The sequence below is a fragment of the Crinia signifera genome, chromosome 4 (genome assembly GCF_055691185.1).
Source record: "Crinia signifera chromosome 4, ASM5569118v1, whole genome shotgun sequence".
Lineage (NCBI taxonomy): Eukaryota > Metazoa > Chordata > Amphibia > Anura > Myobatrachidae > Crinia > Crinia signifera.
Window position 1 is genome coordinate 300,537,922 of NC_139220.1, and position 25,431 is coordinate 300,563,352.

General features: G+C 37.7%; 33 non-coding genes across 33 annotated transcripts; all 33 read right to left on the reverse strand.

Moving 5' to 3' along the window:
• Nucleotides 1-1,434: 1,434 nt before the first annotated feature.
• Nucleotides 1,435-1,575, reverse strand: LOC146076576 (U4 spliceosomal RNA). The gene has a single exon (XR_014473976.1). It is a non-coding gene; the product is annotated as a U4 spliceosomal RNA (small nuclear RNA).
• A 538-nt stretch (nucleotides 1,576-2,113) lies between these two features.
• LOC146076656 (U4 spliceosomal RNA) lies at nucleotides 2,114-2,254 on the reverse strand. The gene has a single exon (XR_014474055.1). It is a non-coding gene; the product is annotated as a U4 spliceosomal RNA (small nuclear RNA).
• A 537-nt stretch (nucleotides 2,255-2,791) lies between these two features.
• On the reverse strand, nucleotides 2,792-2,932 carry LOC146076768 (U4 spliceosomal RNA). Its single transcript, XR_014474166.1, has one exon. It is a non-coding gene; the product is annotated as a U4 spliceosomal RNA (small nuclear RNA).
• Nucleotides 2,933-3,586: 654 nt separating this feature from the next.
• Nucleotides 3,587-3,727, reverse strand: LOC146076371 (U4 spliceosomal RNA). Its single transcript, XR_014473772.1, has one exon. It is a non-coding gene; the product is annotated as a U4 spliceosomal RNA (small nuclear RNA).
• A 537-nt stretch (nucleotides 3,728-4,264) lies between these two features.
• LOC146076550 (U4 spliceosomal RNA) lies at nucleotides 4,265-4,405 on the reverse strand. The gene has a single exon (XR_014473950.1). It is a non-coding gene; the product is annotated as a U4 spliceosomal RNA (small nuclear RNA).
• Nucleotides 4,406-5,059: 654 nt separating this feature from the next.
• LOC146076558 (U4 spliceosomal RNA) lies at nucleotides 5,060-5,200 on the reverse strand. Its single transcript, XR_014473958.1, has one exon. It is a non-coding gene; the product is annotated as a U4 spliceosomal RNA (small nuclear RNA).
• A 533-nt stretch (nucleotides 5,201-5,733) lies between these two features.
• LOC146076657 (U4 spliceosomal RNA) lies at nucleotides 5,734-5,874 on the reverse strand. Its single transcript, XR_014474056.1, has one exon. It is a non-coding gene; the product is annotated as a U4 spliceosomal RNA (small nuclear RNA).
• A 537-nt stretch (nucleotides 5,875-6,411) lies between these two features.
• LOC146076781 (U4 spliceosomal RNA) lies at nucleotides 6,412-6,552 on the reverse strand. Its single transcript, XR_014474180.1, has one exon. It is a non-coding gene; the product is annotated as a U4 spliceosomal RNA (small nuclear RNA).
• Nucleotides 6,553-7,206: 654 nt separating this feature from the next.
• Nucleotides 7,207-7,347, reverse strand: LOC146076577 (U4 spliceosomal RNA). The gene has a single exon (XR_014473977.1). It is a non-coding gene; the product is annotated as a U4 spliceosomal RNA (small nuclear RNA).
• Nucleotides 7,348-8,001: 654 nt separating this feature from the next.
• Nucleotides 8,002-8,142, reverse strand: LOC146076650 (U4 spliceosomal RNA). The gene has a single exon (XR_014474049.1). It is a non-coding gene; the product is annotated as a U4 spliceosomal RNA (small nuclear RNA).
• A 654-nt stretch (nucleotides 8,143-8,796) lies between these two features.
• Nucleotides 8,797-8,937, reverse strand: LOC146076559 (U4 spliceosomal RNA). The gene has a single exon (XR_014473959.1). It is a non-coding gene; the product is annotated as a U4 spliceosomal RNA (small nuclear RNA).
• A 533-nt stretch (nucleotides 8,938-9,470) lies between these two features.
• On the reverse strand, nucleotides 9,471-9,611 carry LOC146076776 (U4 spliceosomal RNA). Its single transcript, XR_014474174.1, has one exon. It is a non-coding gene; the product is annotated as a U4 spliceosomal RNA (small nuclear RNA).
• A 537-nt stretch (nucleotides 9,612-10,148) lies between these two features.
• LOC146076742 (U4 spliceosomal RNA) lies at nucleotides 10,149-10,289 on the reverse strand. Its single transcript, XR_014474140.1, has one exon. It is a non-coding gene; the product is annotated as a U4 spliceosomal RNA (small nuclear RNA).
• Nucleotides 10,290-10,826: 537 nt separating this feature from the next.
• On the reverse strand, nucleotides 10,827-10,967 carry LOC146076763 (U4 spliceosomal RNA). The gene has a single exon (XR_014474161.1). It is a non-coding gene; the product is annotated as a U4 spliceosomal RNA (small nuclear RNA).
• Nucleotides 10,968-11,621: 654 nt separating this feature from the next.
• On the reverse strand, nucleotides 11,622-11,762 carry LOC146076372 (U4 spliceosomal RNA). The gene has a single exon (XR_014473773.1). It is a non-coding gene; the product is annotated as a U4 spliceosomal RNA (small nuclear RNA).
• Nucleotides 11,763-12,299: 537 nt separating this feature from the next.
• On the reverse strand, nucleotides 12,300-12,440 carry LOC146076578 (U4 spliceosomal RNA). Its single transcript, XR_014473978.1, has one exon. It is a non-coding gene; the product is annotated as a U4 spliceosomal RNA (small nuclear RNA).
• A 654-nt stretch (nucleotides 12,441-13,094) lies between these two features.
• LOC146076773 (U4 spliceosomal RNA) lies at nucleotides 13,095-13,235 on the reverse strand. Its single transcript, XR_014474171.1, has one exon. It is a non-coding gene; the product is annotated as a U4 spliceosomal RNA (small nuclear RNA).
• A 537-nt stretch (nucleotides 13,236-13,772) lies between these two features.
• LOC146076764 (U4 spliceosomal RNA) lies at nucleotides 13,773-13,913 on the reverse strand. Its single transcript, XR_014474162.1, has one exon. It is a non-coding gene; the product is annotated as a U4 spliceosomal RNA (small nuclear RNA).
• A 654-nt stretch (nucleotides 13,914-14,567) lies between these two features.
• On the reverse strand, nucleotides 14,568-14,708 carry LOC146076774 (U4 spliceosomal RNA). The gene has a single exon (XR_014474172.1). It is a non-coding gene; the product is annotated as a U4 spliceosomal RNA (small nuclear RNA).
• A 537-nt stretch (nucleotides 14,709-15,245) lies between these two features.
• LOC146076765 (U4 spliceosomal RNA) lies at nucleotides 15,246-15,386 on the reverse strand. Its single transcript, XR_014474163.1, has one exon. It is a non-coding gene; the product is annotated as a U4 spliceosomal RNA (small nuclear RNA).
• Nucleotides 15,387-16,040: 654 nt separating this feature from the next.
• On the reverse strand, nucleotides 16,041-16,181 carry LOC146076373 (U4 spliceosomal RNA). The gene has a single exon (XR_014473774.1). It is a non-coding gene; the product is annotated as a U4 spliceosomal RNA (small nuclear RNA).
• Nucleotides 16,182-16,718: 537 nt separating this feature from the next.
• Nucleotides 16,719-16,859, reverse strand: LOC146076579 (U4 spliceosomal RNA). Its single transcript, XR_014473979.1, has one exon. It is a non-coding gene; the product is annotated as a U4 spliceosomal RNA (small nuclear RNA).
• Nucleotides 16,860-17,396: 537 nt separating this feature from the next.
• On the reverse strand, nucleotides 17,397-17,537 carry LOC146076580 (U4 spliceosomal RNA). The gene has a single exon (XR_014473980.1). It is a non-coding gene; the product is annotated as a U4 spliceosomal RNA (small nuclear RNA).
• Nucleotides 17,538-18,191: 654 nt separating this feature from the next.
• On the reverse strand, nucleotides 18,192-18,332 carry LOC146076775 (U4 spliceosomal RNA). The gene has a single exon (XR_014474173.1). It is a non-coding gene; the product is annotated as a U4 spliceosomal RNA (small nuclear RNA).
• Nucleotides 18,333-18,869: 537 nt separating this feature from the next.
• On the reverse strand, nucleotides 18,870-19,010 carry LOC146076767 (U4 spliceosomal RNA). Its single transcript, XR_014474165.1, has one exon. It is a non-coding gene; the product is annotated as a U4 spliceosomal RNA (small nuclear RNA).
• A 654-nt stretch (nucleotides 19,011-19,664) lies between these two features.
• Nucleotides 19,665-19,805, reverse strand: LOC146076374 (U4 spliceosomal RNA). The gene has a single exon (XR_014473775.1). It is a non-coding gene; the product is annotated as a U4 spliceosomal RNA (small nuclear RNA).
• Nucleotides 19,806-20,342: 537 nt separating this feature from the next.
• On the reverse strand, nucleotides 20,343-20,483 carry LOC146076581 (U4 spliceosomal RNA). Its single transcript, XR_014473981.1, has one exon. It is a non-coding gene; the product is annotated as a U4 spliceosomal RNA (small nuclear RNA).
• A 537-nt stretch (nucleotides 20,484-21,020) lies between these two features.
• LOC146076707 (U4 spliceosomal RNA) lies at nucleotides 21,021-21,161 on the reverse strand. Its single transcript, XR_014474106.1, has one exon. It is a non-coding gene; the product is annotated as a U4 spliceosomal RNA (small nuclear RNA).
• Nucleotides 21,162-21,815: 654 nt separating this feature from the next.
• LOC146076582 (U4 spliceosomal RNA) lies at nucleotides 21,816-21,956 on the reverse strand. The gene has a single exon (XR_014473982.1). It is a non-coding gene; the product is annotated as a U4 spliceosomal RNA (small nuclear RNA).
• Nucleotides 21,957-22,493: 537 nt separating this feature from the next.
• LOC146076708 (U4 spliceosomal RNA) lies at nucleotides 22,494-22,634 on the reverse strand. The gene has a single exon (XR_014474107.1). It is a non-coding gene; the product is annotated as a U4 spliceosomal RNA (small nuclear RNA).
• Nucleotides 22,635-23,170: 536 nt separating this feature from the next.
• On the reverse strand, nucleotides 23,171-23,311 carry LOC146076778 (U4 spliceosomal RNA). The gene has a single exon (XR_014474176.1). It is a non-coding gene; the product is annotated as a U4 spliceosomal RNA (small nuclear RNA).
• Nucleotides 23,312-23,848: 537 nt separating this feature from the next.
• LOC146076583 (U4 spliceosomal RNA) lies at nucleotides 23,849-23,989 on the reverse strand. Its single transcript, XR_014473983.1, has one exon. It is a non-coding gene; the product is annotated as a U4 spliceosomal RNA (small nuclear RNA).
• An 888-nt stretch (nucleotides 23,990-24,877) lies between these two features.
• Nucleotides 24,878-25,018, reverse strand: LOC146076584 (U4 spliceosomal RNA). Its single transcript, XR_014473984.1, has one exon. It is a non-coding gene; the product is annotated as a U4 spliceosomal RNA (small nuclear RNA).
• Between the last annotated feature and the right edge of the window lie 413 nt (nucleotides 25,019-25,431).

Consider the following 25,431-nt stretch of genomic DNA (forward strand, 5'->3'; position numbering starts at 1 on the left):
CACTGAATATGTAAGAGAGTACAGTATATAAAAGAGGCATTAAGGAGATGAGACCTATAATTACTTGTATGTTCTAAAATTATACTGCACCTTTTTCTTTGTTTCATGACCAATATGAGAGCCGACCTCCAGCAAGAATAGCATCCTGCAATGCTCATATAGTATCAGGAGCAGCTTGCAGGATCTGCCGGCACTGTAATTGGTCATCTGACTATTTAGGTCAAAACCCGGGTGGACCCCACTCTCTCATTTTCCCTCCTCTGTGGGCTACAAGAGGGAGAAAAGCAGAGGTGGAGTCTTGCTGGCAGGGGTGACCACTATTACCTGCAAAATACTCCCCCCTCTTTTTTTCATAGCGAACCAAAAGCCGACTGGGATCCATAGGTAGTACCCTGCAATGCCTTACATGGCAACAGGGTTGCCAAGGGTAACCACATCGGTATAACGGTTGGCTATCTTATCTATTTCAATCCTAAACCCCGAGACAATAAACTCTCTCATTCCCTTTCCTCTGCCGCCGGTGGCATGAAGGGCGAACAGCAGAAGTGATACAAGTCTGAGAGGGCGGATTACATATTTTTTCTCCTTTTGGTCATAATTTCTGAGAAAATAACACGCAGTGGAATAGGGTTCTTGCGTAAACAAGATGGTATGAGATTGATGACCAATGATTTAACCACGCAACCAACCCAAGTTAATGGGTAAAAAGTGGCTGGATATATGATGGTCATTTTTTACATTTTTTGAGATATTTTTCAAATTTTCTTATTGATGAAGGTATTGATTTGCAATTTAAACATGGATAGTTTTTAAAAATACTCATGATTTTCGCGGTGTGTGATAACTGATGAGAGGTGGTCCATAATTTTAACAAATGAAATAAAAGTTAAATATTAAGGAATAGTCACAGTACATAGAATATTTTGGAACGTAAGGGTGCCCCCAAACAGAGTTTTCTTTTTTCTTTTTTTGTTCTCTCTTGAACTAATAGTAACATTTTGACCTATTTTCAAAACTCGGGGTGCACCACTGACTGTCACGCCTAACCCAAAGAAATTCTTTTTTCCAAAGGGTGTGGTGACCGATTGTGAGATTACACTCATGAAGTCAGTAGTCCCAAATTATACAGATTAGACCATAATTTACAATTATCATAACATAGTGCTCAACAAGACTGGTGCGGTCTCTATCCCATTCCCCTTTTCCTTTTCTATACAGGGTTTAAACATGGTAAGGAAGTTATCTCCAATTTGCATGACAATGCATTAAAAAATTCTGGAACATCTCCAGATAAACAGAGATAAATACACTAATCTCTACATCAATCTTCAAAATCAGCAACTGGAAGACACAGTCAATTGTGGTTTTTCACATACAGAAGATTCAAGAAAATAGACTAACTCCAACACATCTTTCCTTTACAAAATCTTATAGTCTCCTGGGAGACTAGCAAAAATTGCCAATGCTGACTATATTGCAAGTCATCATGGCGGGGTATTGGGTAAAGTTTTCAACTAGCAATAATCACGCCTCAGTTTGACCTCATAAGCTATGATAATGCCACTGCGCAAAGTTGATAGGTGCTTGGCTGGAGCAATCAGCATGTGCAACAGAGAACTCATTACAACCATGGCTAGACAAACAGTCTCTGGCTAGGAGCAGTGGATTATGGGAATGTATATGCTAATGAGTCCAAGACCTGGCAAAACCTTCCTGGGTGATGACTTCAAGGAAATTGTATTTTCTGTTCCCAAGTGCTTTTTCATATCTCACACTCTGGTAGCAAAAATTGTAAGGAATTTATCTCCAATTTGCATGACAATGCATTCAAAAATTCTGGAACATCTCCAGATAAACAGAGATAAAAACACTAATCTCTACATCAATCTTCAAAATCAGCAACTGGAAGACATGGATGTAATTGTGGTTTTTCCATATACAGAAGATGCAAGAAAATAGACTAACTCCAACACGTCTTATTAAAAACACTAATCTCTAAACCAATCTTCAAAATCAGCAACTGGAAGACACAGTCAATTGTGGTTTTTCACATACAGAAGATTCAAGAAAATAGACTAACTCCAACACATCTTTCCTTTACAAAATCTTATAGTCTCCTGGGAGACTAGCAAAAATTGCCAATGCTGACTATATTGCAAGTCATCATGGCGGGGTATTGGGTAAAGTTTTCAACTAGCAATAATCACGCCTCAGTTTGACCTCATAAGCTATGATAATGCCACTGCGCTAAGTTGATAGGTGCTTGGCTGGAGCAATTAGCATGTGCAACAGAGAACTCATTACAACCATGGCTAGACAAACAGTCTCTGGCTAGGAGCAGTGGATTATGGGAATGTATATGCTAATGAGTCCAAGACCTGGCAAAACCTTCCTGGGTGATGACTTCAAGGAAATTGTATTTTCTGTTCCCAAGTGCTTTTTCATATCTCACACTCTGGTAGCAAAAATTGTAAGGAATTTATCTCCAATTTGCATGACAATGCATTCAAAAATTCTGGAACATCTCCAGATAAACAGAGATAAAAACACTAATCTCTACATCAATCTTCAAAATCAGCAACTGGAAGACACGGATGTAATTGTGGTTTTTCATATACAGAAGATGCAAGAAAATAGACTAACTCCAACACGTCTTATTAAAAACACTAATCTCTAAACCAATCTTCAAAATCAGCAACTGGAAGACACAGTCAATTGTGGTTTTTCACATACAGAAGATTCAAGAAAATAGACTAACTCCAACACATCTTTCCTTTACAAAATCTTATAGTCTCCTGGGAGACTAGCAAAAATTGCCAATGCTGACTATATTGCAAGTCATCATGGCGGGGTATTGGGTAAAGTTTTCAACTAGCAATAATCACGCCTCAGTTTGACCTCATAAGCTATAAAAATGCCACTGCGCAAAGTTGATAGGTGCTTGGCTGGAGCAATCAGCATGTGCAACAGAGAACTCATTACAACCATGGCTAGACAAACAGTCTCTGGCTAGGAGCAGTGGATTATGGGAATGTATATGCTAATGAGTCCAAGACCTGGCAAAACCTTCCTGGGTGATGACTTCAAGGAAATTGTATTTTCTGTTCCCAAGTGCTTTTTCATATCTCACACTCTGGTAGCAAAAATTGTAAGGAATTTATCTCCAATTTGCATGACAATGCATTCAAAAATTCTGGAACATCTCCAGATAAACAGAGATAAAAACACTAATCTCTACATCAATCTTCAAAATCAGCAACTGGAAGACACGGATGTAATTGTGGTTTTTCATTTACAGAAGATGCAAGAAAATAGACTAACTCCAACACGTCTTATTAAAAACACTAATCTCTACATCAATCTTCAAAATCAGCAACTGGAAGACACGGATGTAATTGTGGTTTTTCATATACAGAAGATGCAAGAAAATAGACTAACTCCAACACGTCTTATTAAAAATACTAATCTCTAAACCAATCTTCAAAATCAGCAACTGGAAGACACAGTCAATTGTGGTTTTTCACATACAGAAGATTCAAGAAAATAGACTAACTCCAACACATCTTTCCTTTACAAAATCTTATAGTCTCCTGGGAGACTAGCAAAAATTGCCAATGCTGACTATATTGCAAGTCATCATGGCGGGGTATTGGGTAAAGTTTTCAACTAGCAATAATCACGCCTCGGTTTGACCTCATAAGCTATGATAATGCCACTGCGCAAAGTTGATAGGTGCTTGGCTGGAGCAATCAGCATGTGCAACAGAGAACTCATTACAACCATGGCTAGACAAACAGTCTCTGGCTAGGAGCAGTGGATTATGGGAATGTATATGCTAATGAGTCCAAGACCTGGCAAAACCTTCCTGGGTGATGACTTCAAGGAAATTGTATTTTCTGTTCCCAAGTGCTTTTTCATATCTCACACTCTGGTAGCAAAAATTGTAAGGAATTTATCTCCAATTTGCATGACAATGCATTCAAAAATTCTGGAACATCTCCAGATAAACAGAGATAAAAACACTAATCTCTACATCAATCTTCAAAATCAGCAACTGGAAGACACGGATGTAATTGTGGTTTTTCATATACAGAAGATGCAAGAAAATAGACTAACTTCAACACGTCTTATTAAAAACACTAATCTCTAAACCAATCTTCAAAATCAGCAACTGGAAGACACAGTCAATTGTGGGTTTTCACATACAGAAGATTCAAGAAAATAGACTAACTCCAACACATCTTTCCTTTACAAAATCTTATAGTCTCTTGGGAGACTAGCAAAAATTGCCAATGCTGACTATATTGCAAGTCATCATGGCGGGGTATTGGGTAAAGTTTTCAACTAGCAATAATCACGCCTCAGTTTGACCTCATAAGCTATGATAATGCCACTGCGCAAAGTTGATAGGTGCTTGGCTGGAGCAATCAGCATGTGCAACAGAGAACTCATTACAACCATGGCTAGACAAACAGTCTCTGGCTAGGAGCAGTAGATTATGGGAATGTATATGCTAATGAGTCCAAGACCTGGCAAAACCTTCCTGGGTGATGACTTCAAGGAAATTGTATTTTCTGTTCCCAAGTGCTTTTTCATATCTCACACTCTGGTAGCAAAAATTGTAAGGAATTTATCTCCAATTTGCATGACAATGCATTCAAAAATTCTGGAACATCTCCAGATAAACAGAGATAAAAACACTAATCTCTACATCAATCTTCAAAATCAGCAATTGGAAGACACGGATGTAATTGTGGTTTTTCATATACAGAAGATGCAAGAAAATAGACTAACTCCAACACGTCTTATTAAAAACACTAATCTCTACACCAATCTTCAAAATCAGCAACTGGAAGACACGGATGTAATTGTGGTTTTTCATATACAGAAGATGCAAGAAAATAGACTAACTCCAACACTTCTTATTCAAAACACTAATCTCTAAACCAATCTTCAAAATCAGCAACTGGAAGACACAGTCAATTGTGGTTTTTCACATACAGAAGATTCAAAAAAATAGACTAACTCCAACACATCTTTCCTTTACAAAATCTTATAGTCTCCTGGGAGACTAGCAAAAATTGCCAATGCTGACTATATTGCAAGTCATCATGGCGGGGTATTGGGTAAAGTTTTCAACTAGCAATAATCACGCCTCGGTTTGCCCTCATAAGCTATGATAATGCCACTGCGCAAAGTTGATAGGTGCTTGGCTGGAGCAATCAGCATGTGCAACAGAGAACTCATTACAACCATGGCTAGACAGTCTCTGGCTAGGAGCAGTGGATTATGGGAATGTATATGCTAATGAGTCCAAGACCTGGCAAAACCTTCCTGGGTGATGACTTCAAGGAAATTGTATTTTCTGTTCCCAAGTGCTTTTTCATATCTCACACTCTGGTAGCAAAAATTGTAAGGAATTTATCTCCAATTTGCATGACAATGCATTCAAAAATTCTGGAACATCTCCAGATAAACAGAGATAAAAACACTAATCTCTACATCAATCTTCAAAATCAGCAACTGGAAGACATGGATGTAATTGTGGTTTTTCATATACAGAAGATGCAAGAAAATAGACTAACTCCAACACGTCTTATTAAAAACACTAATCTCTAAACCAATCTTCAAAATCAGCAACTGGAAGACACAGTCAATTGTGGTTTTTCACATACAGAAGATTCAAGAAAATAGACTAACTCCAACACATCTTTCCTTTACAAAATCTTATAGTCTCCTGGGAGACTAGCAAAAATTGCCAATGCTGACTATATTGCAAGTCATCATGGCGGGGTATTGGGTAAAGTTTTCAACTAGCAATAATCACGCCTCAGTTTGACCTCATAAGCTATGATAATGCCACTGCGCTAAGTTGATAGGTGCTTGGCTGGAGCAATTAGCATGTGCAACAGAGAACTCATTACAACCATGGCTAGACAAACAGTCTCTGGCTAGGAGCAGTGGATTATGGGAATGTATATGCTAATGAGTCCAAGACCTGGCAAAACCTTCCTGGGTGATGACTTCAAGGAAATTGTATTTTCTGTTCCCAAGTGCTTTTTCATATCTCACACTCTGGTAGCAAAAATTGTAAGGAATTTATCTCCAATTTGCATGACAATGCATTCAAAAATTCTGGAACATCTCCAGATAAACAGAGATAAAAACACTAATCTCTACATCAATCTTCAAAATCAGCAACTGGAAGACACGGATGTAATTGTGGTTTTTCATATACAGAAGATGCAAGAAAATAGACTAACTCCAACACGTCTTATTAAAAACACTAATCTCTAAACCAATCTTCAAAATCAGCAACTGGAAGACACAGTCAATTGTGGTTTTTCACATACAGAAGATTCAAGAAAATAGACTAACTCCAACACATCTTTCCTTTACAAAATCTTATAGTCTCCTGGGAGACTAGCAAAAATTGCCAATGCTGACTATATTGCAAGTCATCATGGCGGGGTATTGGGTAAAGTTTTCAACTAGCAATAATCACGCCTCAGTCTGACCTCATAAGCTATAAAAATGCCACTGCGCAAAGTTGATAGGTGCTTGGCTGGAGCAATCAGCATGTGCAACAGAGAACTCATTACAACCATGGCTAGACAAACAGTCTCTGGCTAGGAGCAGTGGATTATGGGAATGTATATGCTAATGAGTCCAAGACCTGGCAAAACCTTCCTGGGTGATGACTTCAAGGAAATTGTATTTTCTGTTCCCAAGTGCTTTTTCATATCTCACACTCTGGTAGCAAAAATTGTAAGGAATTTATCTCCAATTTGCATGACAATGCATTCAAAAATTCTGGAACATCTCCAGATAAACAGAGATAAAAACACTAATCTCTACATCAATCTTCAAAATCAGCAACTGGAAGACACGGATGTAATTGTGGTTTTTCATTTACAGAAGATGCAAGAAAATAGACTAACTCCAACACGTCTTATTAAAAACACTAATCTCTACATCAATCTTCAAAATCAGCAACTGGAAGACACGGATGTAATTGTGGTTTTTCATATACAGAAGATGCAAGAAAATAGACTAACTCCAACACGTCTTATTAAAAATACTAATCTCTAAACCAATCTTCAAAATCAGCAACTGGAAGACACAGTCAATTGTGGTTTTTCACATACAGAAGATTCAAGAAAATAGACTAACTCCAACACATCTTTCCTTTACAAAATCTTATAGTCTCCTGGGAGACTAGCAAAAATTGCCAATGCTGACTATATTGCAAGTCATCATGGCGGGGTATTGGGTAAAGTTTTCAACTAGCAATAATCACGCCTCAGTTTGACCTCATAAGCTATGATAATGCCACTGCGCAAAGTTGATAGGTGCTTGGCTGGAGCAATCAGCATGTGCAACAGAGAACTCATTACAACCATGGCTAGACAAACAGTCTCTGGCTAGGAGCAGTAGATTATGGGAATGTATATGCTAATGAGTCCAAGACCTGGCAAAACCTTCCTGGGTGATGACTTCAAGGAAATTGTATTTTCTGTTCCCAAGTGCTTTTTCATATCTCACACTCTGGTAGCAAAAATTGTAAGGAATTTATCTCCAATTTGCATGACAATGCATTCAAAAATTCTGGAACATCTCCAGATAAACAGAGATAAAAACACTAATCTCTACATCAATCTTCAAAATCAGCAATTGGAAGACACGGATGTAATTGTGGTTTTTCATATACAGAAGATGCAAGAAAATAGACTAACTCCAACACGTCTTATTAAAAACACTAATCTCTACACCAATCTTCAAAATCAGCAACTGGAAGACACGGATGTAATTGTGGTTTTTCATATACAGAAGATGCAAGAAAATAGACTAACTCCAACACTTCTTATTCAAAACACTAATCTCTAAACCAATCTTCAAAATCAGCAACTGGAAGACACAGTCAATTGTGGTTTTTCACATACAGAAGATTCAAAAAAATAGACTAACTCCAACACATCTTTCCTTTACAAAATCTTATAGTCTCCTGGGAGACTAGCAAAAATTGCCAATGCTGACTATATTGCAAGTCATCATGGCGGGGTATTGGGTAAAGTTTTCAACTAACAATAATCACGCCTCGGTTTGACCTCATAAGCTATGATAATGCCACTGCGCAAAGTTGATAGGTGCTTGGCTGGAGCAATCAGCATGTGCAACAGAGAACTCATTACAACCATGGCTAGACAAACAGTCTCTGGCTAGGAGCAGTGGATTATGGGAATGTATATGCTAATGAGTCCAAGACCTGGCAAAACCTTCCTGGGTGATGACTTCAAGGAAATTGTATTTTCTGTTCCCAAGTGCTTTTTCATATCTCACACTCTGGTAGCAAAAATTGTAAGGAATTTATCTCCAATTTGCATGACAATGCATTCAAAAATTCTGGAACATCTCCAGATAAACAGAGATAAAAACACTAATCTCTACATCAATCTTCAAAATCAGCAACTGGAAGACACGGATGTAATTGTGGTTTTTCATATACAGAAGATGCAAGAAAATAGACTAACTCCAACACGTCTTATTAAAAACACTAATCTCTACACCAATCTTCAAAATCAGCAACTGGAAGACACGGATGTAATTGTGGTTTTTCATATACAGAAGATGCAAGAAAATAGACTAACTCCAACACGTCTTATTCAAAACACTAATCTCTAAACCAATCTTCAAAATCAGCAACTGGAAGACACAGTCAATTGTGGTTTTTCACATACAGAAGATTAAAAAAAATAGACTAACTCCAACACATCTTTCCTTTACAAAATCTTATAGTCTCCTGGGAGACTAGCAAAAATTGCCAATGCTGACTATATTGCAAGTCATCATGGCGGGGTATTGGGTAAAGTTTTCAACTAGCAATAATCACGCCTCGGTTTGCCCTCATAAGCTATGATAATGCCACTGCGCAAAGTTGATAGGTGCTTGGCTGGAGCAATCAGCATGTGCAACAGAGAACTCATTACAACCATGGCTAGACAGTCTCTGGCTAGGAGCAGTGGATTATGGGAATGTATATGCTAATGAGTCCAAGACCTGGCAAAACCTTCCTGGGTGATGACTTCAAGGAAATTGTATTTTCTGTTCCCAAGTGCTTTTTCATATCTCACACTCTGGTAGCAAAAATTGTAAGGAATTTATCTCCAATTTGCATGACAATGCATTCAAAAATTCTGGAACATCTCCAGATAAACAGAGATAAAAACACTAATCTCTACATCAATCTTCAAAATCAGCAACTGGAAGACACGGATGTAATTGTGGTTTTGCATATACAGAAGATGCAAGAAAATAGACTAACTCCAACACGTCTTATTAAAAACACTAATCTCTAAACCAATCTTCAAAATCAGCAACTGGAAGACACAGTCAATTGTGGTTTTTCACATACAGAAGATTCAAGAAAATAGACTAACTCCAACACATCTTTCCTTTACAAAATCTTATAGTCTCCTGGGAGACTAGCAAAAATTGCCAATGCTGACTATATTGCAAGTCATCATGGCAGGGTATTGGGTAAAGTTTTCAACTAGCAATAATCACGCCTCGGTTTGAACTCATAAGCTATGATAATGCCACTGCGCAAAGTTGATAGGTGCTTGGCTGGAGCAATCAGCATGTGCAACAGAGAACTCATTACAACCATGGCTAGACAAACAGTCTTTGGCTAGGAGCAGTGGATTATGGGAATGTATTTGCTAATGAGTCCAAGACCTGGCAAAACCTTCCTGGGTGATGACTTCAAGGAAATTGTATTTTCTGTTCCCAAGTGCTTTTTCATATCTCACACTCTGGTAGCAAAAATTGTAAGGAATTTATCCCAAATTTGCATGACAATGCATTCAAAAATTCTGGAACATCTCCAGATAAACAGAGATAAAAACACTAATCTCTACATCAATCTTCAAAATCAGCAACTGGAAGACACGGATGTAATTGTGGTTTTTCATATACAGAAGATGCAAGAAAATAGACTAACTCCAACACGTCTTATTCAAAACACTAATCTCTAAACCAATCTTCAAAATCAGCAACTGGAAGACACAGTCAATTGTGGTTTTTCACATACAGAAGATTAAAAAAAATAGACTAACTCCAACACATCTTTCCTTTACAAAATCTTATAGTCTCCTGGGAGACTAGCAAAAATTGCCAATGCTGACTATATTGCAAGTCATCATGGCGGGGTATTGGGTAAAGTTTTCAACTAGCAATAATCACGCCTCAGTTTGACCTCATAAGTTATGATAATGCCACTGCGCAAAGTTGATAGGTGCTTGGCTGGAGCAATCAGCATGTGCAACAGAGAACTCATTACAACCATGGCTAGACAAACAGTCTCTGGCTAGGAGCAGTGGATTATGGGAATGTATATGCTAATGAGTCCAAGACCTGGCAAAACCTTCCTGGGTGATGACTTCAAGGAAATTGTATTTTCTGTTCCCAAGTGCTTTTTCATATCTCACACTCTGGTAGCAAAAATTGTAAGGAATTTATCTCCAATTTGCATGACAATGCATTCAAAAATTCTGGAACATCTCCAGATAAACAGAGATAAAAACACTAATCTCTACATCAATCTTCAAAATCAGCAACTGGAAGACACGGATGTAATTGTGGTTTTTCATATACAGAAGATGCAAGAAAATAGACTAACTCCAACACGTCTTATTAAAAACACTAATCTCTAAACCAATCTTCAAAATCAGCAACTGGAAGACACAGTCAATTGTGGTTTTTCACATACAGAAGATTCAAGAAAATAGACTAACTCCAACACATCTTTCCTTTACAAAATCTTATAGTCTCCTGGGAGACTAGCAAAAATTGCCAATGCTGACTATATTGCAAGTCATCATGGCGGGGTATTGGGTAAAGTTTTCAACTAGCAATAATGACGCCTCAGTTTGACCTCATAAGCTATGATAATGCCACTGCGCAAAGTTGATAGGTGCTTGGCTGGAGCAATCAGCATGTGCAACAGAGAACTCATTACAACCATGGCTAGACAAACAGTCTCTGGCTAGGAGCAGTGGATTATGGGAATGTATATGCTAATGAGTCCAAGACCTGGCAAAACCTTATTGGGGGATGACTTCAAGGAAATTGTATTTTCTGTTCCCAAGTGCTTTTTCATATCTCACACTCTGGTAGCAAAAATTGTAAGGAATTTATCTCCAATTTGCATGACACTGCATTCAAAAATTCTGGAACATCTCCAGATAAACAGAGATAAAAACACTAATCTCTACATCAATCTTCAAAATCAGCAACTGGAAGACACGGATGTAATTGTGGTTTTTCATATACAGAAGATGCAAGAAAATAGACTAACTCCAACACGTCTTATTAAAAACACTAATCTCTACATCAATCTTCAAAATCAGCAACTGGAAGACACGGATGTAATTGTGGTTTTTCATATACAGAAGATGCAAGAAAATAGACTAACTCCAACACGTCTTATTAAAAATACTAATCTCTAAACCAATCTTCAAAATCAGCAACTGGAAGACACAGTCAATTGTGGTTTTTCACATACAGAAGATTCAAGAAAATAGACTAACTCCAACACATCTTTCCTTTACAAAATCTTATAGTCTCCTGGGAGACTAGCAAAAATTGCCAATGCTGACTATATTGCAAGTCATCATGGCGGGGTATTGGGTAAAGTTTTCAACTAGCAATAATCACGCCTCGGTTTGACCTCATAAGCTATGATAATGCCACTGCGCAAAGTTGATAGGTGCTTGGCTGGAGCAATCAGCATGTGCAACAGAGAACTCATTACAACCATGGCTAGACAAACAGTCTCTGGCTAGGAGCAGTGGATTATGGGAATGTATATGCTAATGAGTCCAAGACCTGGCAAAACCTTCCTGGGTGATGACTTCAAGGAAATTGTATTTTCTATTCCCAAGTGCTTTTTCATATCTCACACTCTGGTAGCAAAAATTGTAAGGAATTTATCCCAAATTTGCATGACAATGCATTCAAAAATTCTGGAACATCTCCAGATAAACAGAGATAAAAACACTAATCTCTACATCAATCTTCAAAATCAGCAACTGGAAGACACGGATGTAATTGTGGTTTTTCATATACAGAAGATGCAAGAAAATAGACTAACTCCAACACGTCTTATTAAAAACACTAATCTCTAAACCAATCTTCAAAATCAGCAACTGGAAGACACAGTCAATTGTGGTTTTTCACATACAGAAGATTCAAGAAAATAGACTAACTCCAACACATCTTTCCTTTACAAAATCTTATAGTCTCCTGGGAGACTAGCAAAAATTGCCAATGCTGACTATATTGCAAGTCATCATGGCGGGGTATTGGGTAAAGTTTTCAACTAGCAATAATCACGCCTCAGTTTGACCTCATAAGCTATGATAATGCCACTGCGCAAAGTTGATAGGTGCTTGGCTGGAGCAATCAGCATGTGCAACAGAGAACTCATTACAACCATGGCTAGACAAACAGTCTCTGGCTAGGAGCAGTGGATTATGGGAATGTATATGCTAATGAGTCCAAGACCTGGCAAAACCTTCCTGGGTGATGACTTCAAGGAAATTGTATTTTCTGTTCCCAAGTGCTTTTTCATATCTCACACTCTGGTAGCAAAAATTGTAAGGAATTTATCTCCAATTTGCATGACACTGCATTCAAAAATTCTGGAACATCTCCAGATAAACAGAGATAAAAACACTAATCTCTACATCAATCTTCAAAATCAGCAACTGGAAGACACGGATGTAATTGTGGTTTTTCATATACAGAAGATGCAAGAAAATAGACTAACTCCAACACGTCTTATTAAAAACACTAATCTCTACATCAATCTTCAAAATCAGCAACTGGAAGACACGGATGTAATTGTGGTTTTTCATATACAGAAGATGCAAGAAAATAGACTAACTCCAACACGTCTTATTCAAAACACTAATCTCTAAACCAATCTTTAAAATCAGCAACTGGAAGACACAGTCAATTGTGGTTTTTCACATACAGAAGATTAAAAAAAATAGACTAACTCCAACACATCTTTCCTTTACAAAATCTTATAGTCTCCTGGGAGACTAGCAAAAATTGCCAATGCTGACTATATTGCAAGTCATCATGGCAGGGTATTGGGTAAAGTTTTCAACTAGCAATAATCACGCCTCAGTTTGACCTCATAAGTTATGATAATGCCACTGCGCAAAGTTGATAGGTGCTTGGCTGGAGCAATCAGCATGTGCAACAGAGAACTCATTACAACCATGGCTAGACAAACAGTCTCTGGCTAGGAGCAGTGGATTATGGGAATGTATATGCTAATGAGTCCAAGACCTGGCAAAACCTTCCTGGGTGATGACTTCAAGGAAATTGTATTTTCTGTTCCCAAGTGCTTTTTCATATCTCACACTCTGTTAGCAAAAATTGTAAGGAATTTATCTCCAATTTGCATGACAATGCATTCAAAAATTCTGGAACATCTCCAGATAAACAGAGATAAAAACACTAATCTCTACATCAATCTTCAAAATCAGCAACTGGAAGACACGGATGTAATTGTGGTTTTTCATATACAGAAGATGCAAGAAAATAGACTAACTCCAACACGTCTTATTAAAAACACTAATCTCTAAACCAATCTTCAAAATCAGCAACTGGAAGACACAGTCAATTGTGGTTTTTCACATACAGAAGATTCAAGAAAATAGACTAACTCCAACACATCTTTCCTTTACAAAATCTTATAGTCTCCTGGGAGACTAGCAAAAATTGCCAATGCTGACTATATTGCAAGTCATCATGGCGGGGTATTGGGTAAAGTTTTCAACTAGCAATAATGACGCCTCAGTTTGACCTCATAAGCTATGATAATGCCACTGCGCAAAGTTGATAGGTGCTTGGCTGGAGCAATCAGCATGTGCAACAGAGAACTCATTACAACCATGGCTAGACAAACAGTCTCTGGCTAGGAGCAGTGGATTATGGGAATGTATATGCTAATGAGTCCAAGACCTGGCAAAACCTTATTGGGGGATGACTTCAAGGAAATTGTATTTTCTGTTCCCAAGTGCTTTTTCATATCTCACACTCTGGTAGCAAAAATTGTAAGGAATTTATCTCCAATTTGCATGACACTGCATTCAAAAATTCTGGAACATCTCCAGATAAACAGAGATAAAAACACTAATCTCTACATCAATCTTCAAAATCAGCAACTGGAAGACACGGATGTAATTGTGGTTTTTCATATACAGAAGATGCAAGAAAATAGACTAACTCCAACACGTCTTATTAAAAACACTAATCTCTACATCAATCTTCAAAATCAGCAACTGGAAGACACGGATGTAATTGTGGTTTTTCATATACAGAAGATGCAAGAAAATAGACTAACTCCAACACGTCTTATTAAAAACACTAATCTCTAAACCAATCTTCAAAATCAGCAACTGGAAGACACAGTCAATTGTGGTTTTTCACATACAGAAGATTCAAGAAAATAGACTAACTCCAACACATCTTTCCTTTACAAAATCTTATAGTCTCCTGGGAGACTAGCAAAAATTGCCAATGCTGACTATATTGCAAGTCATCATGGCAGGGTATTGGGTAAAGTTTTCAACTAGCAATAATCACGCCTCAGTTTGACCTCATAAGTTATGATAATGCCACTGCGCAAAGTTGATAGGTGCTTGGCTGGAGCAATCAGCATGTGCAACAGAGAACTCATTACAACCATGGCTAGACAAACAGTCTCTGGCTAGGAGCAGTGGATTATGGGAATGTATATGCTAATGAGTCCAAGACCTGGCAAAACCTTCCTGGGTGATGACTTCAAGGAAATTGTATTTTCTGTTCCCAAGTGCTTTTTCATATCTCACACTCTGTTAGCAAAAATTGTAAGGAATTTATCTCCAATTTGCATGACAATGCATTCAAAAATTCTGGAACATCTCCAGATAAACAGAGATAAAAACACTAATCTCTACATCAATCTTCAAAATCAGCAACTGGAAGACACGGATGTAATTGTGGTTTTTCATATACAGAAGATGCAAGAAAATAGACTAACTCCAACACGTCTTATTAAAAACACTAATCTCTAAACCAATCTTCAAAATCAGCAACTGGAAGACACAGTCAATTGTGGTTTTTCACATACAGAAGATTCAAGAAAATAGACTAACTCCAACACATCTTTCCTTTACAAAATCTTATAGTCTCCTGGGAGACTAGCAAAAATTGCCAATGCTGACTATATTGCAAGTCATCATGGCGGGGTATTGGGTAAAGTTTTCAACTAGCAATAATGACGCCTCAGTTTGACCTCATAAGCTATGATAATGCCACTGCGCAAAGTTGATAGGTGCTTGGCTGGAGCAATCAGCATGTGCAACAGAGAACTCATTACAACCATGGCTAGACAAACAGTCTCTGGCTAGGAGCAGTGGATTATGGGAATGTATATGCTAATGAGTCCAAGACCTGGCAAAACCTTATTGGGGGATGACTTCAAGGAAATTGTATTTTCTGTTCCCAAGTGCTTTTTCATATCTCACACTCTGGTAGCAAAAATTGTAAGGAATTTATCTCCAATTTGCATGACACTGCATTCAAAAATTCTGGAACATCTCCAGATAAACAGAGATAAAAACACTAATCTCTACATCAATCTTCAAAATCAGCAACTGGAAGACACGGATGTAATTGTGGTTTTTCATATACAGAAGATGCAAGAAAATAGACTAACTCCAACACGTCTTATTAAAAACACTAATCTCTACATCAATCTTCAAAATCAGCAACTGGAAGACACGGATGTAATTGTGGTTTTTCATATACAGAAGATGCAAGAAAATAGACTAACTCCAACACGTCTTATTAAAAATACTAATCTCTAAACCAATCTTCAAAATCAGCAACTGGAAGACACAGTCAATTGTGGTTTTTCACATACAGAAGATTCAAGAAAATAGACTAACTCCAACACATCTTTCCTTTACAAAATCTTATAGTCTCCTGGGAGACTAGCAAAAATTGCCAATGCTGACTATATTGCAAGTCATCATGGCGGGGTATTGGGTAAAGTTTTCAACTAGCAATAATCACGCCTCGGTTTGACCTCATAAGCTATGATAATGCCACTGCGCAAAGTTGATAGGTGCTTGGCTGGAGCAATCAGCATGTGCAACAGAGAACTCATTACAACCATGGCTAGACAAACAGTCTCTGGCTAGGAGCAGTGGATTATGGGAATGTATATGCTAATGAGTCCAAGACCTGGCAAAACCTTCCTGGGTGATGACTTCAAGGAAATTGTATTTTCTATTCCCAAGTGCTTTTTCATATCTCACACTCTGGTAGCAAAAATTGTAAGGAATTTATCCCAAATTTGCATGACAATGCATTCAAAAATTCTGGAACATCTCCAGATAAACAGAGATAAAAACACTAATCTCTACATCAATCTTCAAAATCAGCAACTGGAAGACACGGATGTAATTGTGGTTTTTCATATACAGAAGATGCAAGAAAATAGACTAACTCCAACACGTCTTATTAAAAACACTAATCTCTAAACCAATCTTCAAAATCAGCAACTGGAAGACACAGTCAATTGTGGTTTTTCACATACAGAAGATTCAAGAAAATAGACTAACTCCAACACATCTTTCCTTTACAAAATCTTATAGTCTCCTGGGAGACTAGCAAAAATTGCCAATGCTGACTATATTGCAAGTCATCATGGCGGGGTATTGGGTAAAGTTTTCAACTAGCAATAATCACGCCTCAGTTTGACCTCATAAGCTATGATAATGCCACTGCGCAAAGTTGATAGGTGCTTGGCTGGAGCAATCAGCATGTGCAACAGAGAACTCATTACAACCATGGCTAGACAAACAGTCTCTGGCTAGGAGCAGTGGATTATGGGAATGTATATGCTAATGAGTCCAAGACCTGGCAAAACCTTCCTGGGTGATGACTTCAAGGAAATTGTATTTTCTGTTCCCAAGTGCTTTTTCATATCTCACACTCTGGTAGCAAAAATTGTAAGGAATTTATCTCCAATTTGCATGACACTGCATTCAAAAATTCTGGAACATCTCCAGATAAACAGAGATAAAAACACTAATCTCTACATCAATCTTCAAAATCAGCAACTGGAAGACACGGATGTAATTGTGGTTTTTCATATACAGAAGATGCAAGAAAATAGACAAACTCCAACACATCTTATTAAAAACACTTATCTCTAAACCAATCTTCAAAATCAGCAACTGGAAGACACAGTCAATTGTGGTTTTTCACATACAGAAGATTCAAGAAAATAGACTAACTCCAACACATCTTTCCTTTACAAAATCTTATAGTCTCCTGGGAGACTAGCAAAAATTGCCAATGCTGACTATATTGCAAGTCATCATGGCGGGGTATTGGGTAAAGTTTTCAACTAGCAATAATCACGCCTCAGTTTGACCTCATAAGCTATGATAATGCCACTGCGCAAAGTTGATAGGTGCTTGGCTGGAGCAATCAGCATGTGCAACAGAGAACTCATTACAACCATGGCTAGACAAACAGTCTCTGGCTAGGAGCAGTGGATTATGGGAATGTATATGCTAATGAGTCCAAGACCTGGCAAAACCTTCCTGGGTGATGACTTCAAGGAAATTGTATTTTCTGTTCCCAAGTGCTTTTTCATATCTCACACTCTGGTAGCAAAAATTGTAAGGAATTTATCTCCAATTTGCATGACACTGCATTCAAAAATTCTGGAACATCTCCAGATAAACAGAGATAAAAACACTAATCTCTACATCAATCTTCAAAATCAGCAACTGGAAGACACGGATGTAATTGTGGTTTTTCATATACAGAAGATGCAAGAAAATAGACTAACTCCAACACGTCTTATTAAAAACACTAATCTCTACATCAATCTTCAAAATCAGCAACTGGAAGACACGGATGTAATTGTGGTTTTTCATATACAGAAGATGCAAGAAAATAGACTAACTCCAACACGTCTTATTCAAAACACTAATCTCTAAACCAATCTTTAAAATCAGCAACTGGAAGACACAGTCAATTGTGGTTTTTCACATACAGAAGATTAAAAAAAATAGACTAACTCCAACACATCTTTCCTTTACAAAATCTTATAGTCTCCTGGGAGACTAGCAAAAATTGCCAATGCTGACTATATTGCAAGTCATCATGGCAGGGTATTGGGTAAAGTTTTCAACTAGCAATAATCACGCCTCAGTTTGACCTCATAAGTTATGATAATGCCACTGCGCAAAGTTGATAGGTGCTTGGCTGGAGCAATCAGCATGTGCAACAGAGAACTCATTACAACCATGGCTAGACAAACAGTCTCTGGCTAGGAGCAGTGGATTATGGGAATGTATATGCTAATGAGTCCAAGACCTGGCAAAACTTTCCTGGGTGATGACTTCAAGGAAATTGTATTTTCTGTTCCCAAGTGCTTTTTCATATCTCACACTCTGTTAGCAAAAATTGTAAGGAATTTATCTCCAATTTGCATGACAATGCATTCAAAAATTCTGGAACATCTCCAGATAAACAGAGATAAAAACACTAATCTCTACATCAATCTTCAAAATCAGCAACTGGAAGACACGGATGTAATTGTGGTTTTTCATATACAGAAGATGCAAGAAAATAGACTAACTCCAACACGTCTTATTAAAAACACTAATCTCTAAACCAGTCTTCAAAATCAGCAACTGGAAGACACAGTCAATTGTGGTTTTTCACATACAGAAGATTCAAGAAAATAGACTAACTCCAACACATCTTTCCTTTACAAAATCTTATAGTCTCCTGGGAGACTAGCAAAAATTGCCAATGCTGACTATATTGCAAGTCATCATGGCGGGGTATTGGGTAAAGTTTTCAACTAGCAATAATGACGCCTCAGTTTGACCTCATAAGCTATGATAATGCCACTGCGCAAAGTTGATAGGTGCTTGGCTGGAGCAATCAGCATGTGCAACAGAGAACTCATTACAACCATGGCTAGACAAACAGTCTCTGGCTAGGAGCAGTGGATTATGGGAATGTATATGCTAATGAGTCCAAGACCTGGCAAAACCTTATTGGGGGATGACTTCAAGGAAATTGTATTTTCTGTTCCCAAGTGCTTTTTCATATCTCACACTCTGGTAGCAAAAATTGTAAGGAATTTATCTCCAATTTGCATGACACTGCATTCAAAAATTCTGGAACATCTCCAGATAAACAGAGATAAAAACACTAATCTCTACATCAATCTTCAAAATCAGCAACTGGAAGACACGGATGTAATTGTGGTTTTTCATATACAGAAGATGCAAGAAAATAGACTAACTCCAACACGTCTTATTAAAAACACTAATCTCTACATCAATCTTCAAAATCAGCAACTGGAAGACACGGATGTAATTGTGGTTTTTCATATACAGAAGATGCAAGAAAATAGACTAACTCCAACACGTCTTATTAAAAATACTAATCTCTAAACCAATCTTCAAAATCAGCAACTGGAAGACACAGTCAATTGTGGTTTTTCACATACAGAAGATTCAAGAAAATAGACTAACTCCAACACATCTTTCCTTTACAAAATCTTATAGTCTCCTGGGAGACTAGCAAAAATTGCCAATGCTGACTATATTGCAAGTCATCATGGCGGGGTATTGGGTAAAGTTTTCAACTAGCAATAATCACGCCTCGGTTTGACCTCATAAGCTATGATAATGCCACTGCGCAAAGTTGATAGGTGCTTGGCTGGAGCAATCAGCATGTGCAACAGAGAACTCATTACAACCATGGCTAGACAAACAGTCTCTGGCTAGGAGCAGTGGATTATGGGAATGTATATGCTAATGAGTCCAAGACCTGGCAAAACCTTCCTGGGTGATGACTTCAAGGAAATTGTATTTTCTATTCCCAAGTGCTTTTTCATATCTCACACTCTGGTAGCAAAAATTTTAAGGAATTTATCCCAAATTTGCATGACAATGCATTCAAAAATTCTGGAACATCTCCAGATAAACAGAGATAAAAACACTAATCTCTACATCAATCTTCAAAATCAGCAACTGGAAGACACGGATGTAATTGTGGTTTTTCATATACAGAAGATGCAAGAAAATAGACTAACTCCAACACGTCTTATTAAAAACACTAATCTCTAAACCAATCTTCAAAATCAGCAACTGGAAGACACAGTCAATTGTGGTTTTTCACATACAGAAGATTCAAGAAAATAGACTAACTCCAACACATCTTTCCTTTACAAAATCTTATAGTCTCCTGGGAGACTAGCAAAAATTGCCAATGCTGACTATATTGCAAGTCATCATGGCGGGGTATTGGGTAAAGTTTTCAACTAGCAATAATCACGCCTCAGTTTGACCTCATAAGCTATGATAATGCCACTGCGCAAAGTTGATAGGTGCTTGGCTGGAGCAATCAGCATGTGCAACAGAGAACTCATTACAACCATGGCTAGACAAACAGTCTCTGGCTAGGAGCAGTGGATTATGGGAATGTATATGCTAATGAGTCCAAGACCTGGCAAAACCTTCCTGGGTGATGACTTCAAGGAAATTGTATTTTCTGTTCCCAAGTGCTTTTTCATATCTCACACTCTGGTAGCAAAAATTGTAAGGAATTTATCTCCAATTTGCATGACAATGCATTCAAAAATTCTGGAACATCTCCAGATAAACAGAGATAAAAACACTAATCTCTACATCAATCTTCAAAATCAGCAACTGGAAGACACGGATGTAATTGTGGTTTTTCATATACAGAAGATGCAAGAAAATAGACTAACTCCAACACGTCTTATTAAAAACACTAATCTCTAAAGCAATCTTCAAAATCAGCAACTGGAAGACACAGTCAATTGTGGTTTTTCACATACAGAAGATTCAAGAAAATAGACTAACTCCAACACATCTTTCCTTTACAAAATCTTATAGTCTCCTGGGAGACTAGCAAAAATTGCCAATGCTGACTATATTGCAAGTCGTCATGGCAGGGTATTGGGTAAAGTTTTCAACTAGCAATAATCACGCCTCGGTTTGACCTCATAAGCTATGATAATGCCACTGCGCAAAGTTGATAGGTGCTTGGCTGGAGCAATCAGCATGTGCAACAGAGAACTCATTACAACCATGGCTAGACAAACAGTCTCTGGCTAGGAGCAGTGGATTATGGGAATGTATATGCTAATGAGTCCAAGACCTGGCAAAACCTTCCTGGGTGATGACTTCAAGGAAATTGTATTTTCTGTTCCCAAGTGCTTTTTCATATCTCACACTCTGGTAGCAAAAATTGTAAGGAATTTATCTCCAATTTGCATGACACTGCATTCAAAAATTCTGGAACATCTCCAGATAAACAGAGATAAAAACACTAATCTCTACATCAATCTTCAAAATCAGCAACTGGAAGACACGGATGTAATTGTGGTTTTTCATATACAGAAGATGCAAGAAAATAGACTAACTCCAACACGTCTTATTAAAAACACTAATCTCTACATCAATCTTCAAAATCAGCAACTGGAAGACACGGATGTAATTGTGGTTTTTCATATACAGAAGATGCAAGAAAATAGACTAACTCCAACACGTCTTATTAAAAATACTAATCTCTAAACCAATCTTCAAAATCAGCAACTGGAAGACACAGTCAATTGTGGTTTTTCACATACAGAAGATTCAAGAAAATAGACTAACTCCAACACATCTTTCCTTTACAAAATCTTATAGTCTCCTGGGAGACTAGCAAAAATTGCCAATGCTGACTATATTGCAAGTCATCATGGCGGGGTATTGGGTAAAGTTTTCAACTAGCAATAATCACGCCTCAGTTTGACCTCATAAGCTATGATAATGCCACTGCGCAAAGTTGATAGGTGCTTGGCTGGAGCAATCAGCATGTGCAACAGAGAACTCATTACAACCATGGCTAGACAAACAGTCTCTGGCTAGGAGCAGTGGATTATGGGAATGTATATGCTAATGAGTCCAAGACCTGGCAAAACCTTCCTGGGTGATGACTTCAAGGAAATTGTATTTTCTGTTCCCAAGTGCTTTTTCATATCTCACACTCTGGTAGCAAAAATTGTAAGGAATTTATCTCCAATTTGCATGACAATGCATTCAAAAATTCTGGAACATCTCCAGATAAACAGAGATAAAAACACTAATCTCTACATCAATCTTCAAAATCAGCAACTGGAAGACACGGATGTAATTGTGGTTTTTCATATACAGAAGATGCAAGAAAATAGACTAACTCCAACACATCTTATTAAAAACACTAATCTCTAAACCAATCTTCAAAATCAGCAACTGGAAGACACAGTCAATTGTGGTTTTTCACATACAGAAGATTCAAGAAAATAGACTAACTCCAACACATCTTTCCTTTACAAAATCTTATAGTCTCCTGGGAGACTAGCAAAAATTGCCAATGCTGACTATATTGCAAGTCGTCATGGCAGGGTATTGGGTAAAGTTTTCAACTAGCAATAATCACGCCTCGGTTTGACCTCATAAGCTATGATAATGCCACTGCGCAAAGTTGATAGATGCTTGGCTGGAGCAATCAGCATGTGCAACAGAGAACTCATTACAACCATGGCTAGACAAACAGTCTCTGGCTAGGAGCATGGATTATGGGAATGTATATGCTAATGAGTCCAAGACCTGGCAAAACCTTCCTGGGTGATGACTTCAAGGAAATTGTATTTTCTGTTCCCAAGTGCTTTTTCATATCTCACACTCTGGTAGCAAAAATTGTAAGGAATTTATCTCCAATTTGCATGACACTGCATTCAAAAATTCTGGAACATCTCCAGATAAACAGAGATAAAAACACTAATCTCTACATCAATCTTCAAAATCAGCAACTGGAAGACACGGATGTAATTGTGGTTTTTCATATACAGAAGATGCAAGAAAATAGACTAACTCCAACACGTCTTATTAAAAATACTAATCTCTAAACCAATCTTCAAAATCAGCAACTGGAAGACACGGTCAATTGTGGTTTTTCACATACAGAAGATTCAAGAAAATAGACTAACTCCAACACATCTTTCCTTTACAAAATCTTATAGTCTCCTGGGAGACTAGCAAAAATTGCCAATGCTGACTATATTGCAAGTCATCATGGCGGGGTATTGGGTAAAGCTTTCAACTAGCAATAATCACGCCTCAGTTTGACCTTATAAGCTATGATAATGCCACTGCGCAAAGTTGATAGGTGCTTGGCTGGAGCAATCAGCATGTGCAACAGAGAACTCATTACAACCATGGCTAGACAAACAGTCTCTGGCTAGGAGCAGTGGATTATGGGAATGTATATGCTAATGAGTCCAAGACCTGGCAAAACCTTCCTGGGTGATGACTTCAAGGAAATTGTATTTTCTGTTCCCAAGTGCTTTTTCATATCTCACACTCTGGTAGCAAAAATTGTAAGGAATTTATCTCCAATTTGCATGACAATGCATTCAAAAATTCTGGAACATCTCCAGATAAACAGAGATAAAAACACTAATCTCTACATCAATCTTCAAAATCAGCAACTGGAAGACACGGATGTAATTGTGGTTTTTCATATACAGAAGATGCAAGAAAATAGACTAACTCCAACACGTCTTATTAAAAACACTAATCTCTAAACCAATCTTCAAAATCAGCAACTGGAAGACACAGTCAATTGTGGTTTTTCACATACAGAAGATTCAAGAAAATAGACTAACTCCAACACATCTTTCCTTTACAAAATCTTATAGTCTCCTGGGAGACTAGCAAAAATTGCCAATGCTGACTATATTGCAAGTCATCATGGCGGGGTATTGGGTAAAGTTTTCAACTAGCAATAATCACGCCTCAGTTTGACCTCATAAGCTATGATAATGCCACTGCGCAAAGTTGATAGGTGCTTGGCTGGAGCAATCAGCATGTGCAACAGAGAACTCATTACAACCATGGCTAGACAAACAGTCTCTGGCTAGGAGCAGTGGATTATGGGAATGTATATGCTAATGAGTCCAAGACCTGGCAAAACCTTCCTGGGTGATGATTTCAAGGAAATTGTATTTTCTGTTCCCAAGTGCTTTTTCATATCTCACACTCTGGTAGCAAAAATTGTAAGGAATTTATCTCCAATTTGCATGACACTGCATTCAAAAATTCTGGAACATCTCCAGATAAACAGAGATAAAAACACTAATCTCTACATCAATCTTCAAAATCAGCAACTGGAAGACACGGATGTAATTGTGGTTTTTCATATACAGAAGATGCAAGAAAATAGACTAACTCCAACACGTCTTATTAAAAACACTAATCTCTACATCAATCTTCAAAATCAGCAACTGGAAGACACGGATGTAATTGTGGTTTTTCATATACAGAAGATGCAAGAAAATAGACTAACTCCAACACGTCTTATTAAAAATACTAATCTCTACATCAATCTTCAAAATCAGCAACTGGAAGACACGGATGTAATTGTGGTTTTTCATATACAGAAGATGCAAGAAAATAGACTAACTCCAACACGTCTTATTAAAAACACTAATCTCTACATCAATCTTCAAAATCAGCAACTGGAAGACACGGATGTAATTGTGGTTTTTCATATACAGAAGATGCAAGAAAATAGACTAACTCCAACACGTCTTATTAAAAATACTAATCTCTAAACCAATCTTCAAAATCAGCAACTGGAAGACACAGTCAATTGTGATTTTTCACATACAGAAGATTCAAGAAAATAGACTAACTCCAACACATCTTTCCTTTACAAAATCTTATAGTCTCCTGGGAGACTAGCAAAAATTGCCAATGCTGACTATATTGCAAGTCATCATGGCGGGGTATTGGGTAAAGTTTTCAACTAGCAATAATCACGCCTCAGTTTGACCTCATAAGCTATGATAATGCCACTGCGCAAAGTTGATAGGTGCTTGGCTGGAGCAATCAGCATGTGCAACAGAGAACTCATTACAACCATGGCTAGACAAACAGTCTCTGGCTAGGAGCAGTGGATTATGGGAATGTATATGCTAATGAGTCCAAGACCTGGCAAAACCTTCCTGGGTGATGACTTCAAGAAAATTGTATTTTCTGTTCCCAAGTGCTTTTTCATATCTCACACTCTGGTAGCAAAAATTGTAAGGAATTTATCTCCAATTTGCATGACAATGCATTCAAAAATTCTGGAACATCTCCAGATAAACAGAGATAAAAACACTAATCTCTACATCAATCTTCAAAATCAGCAACTGGAAGACACAGATGTAATTGTGGTTTTTCATATACAGAAGATGCAAGAAAATAGACTAACTCCAACACGTCTTATTAAAAACAC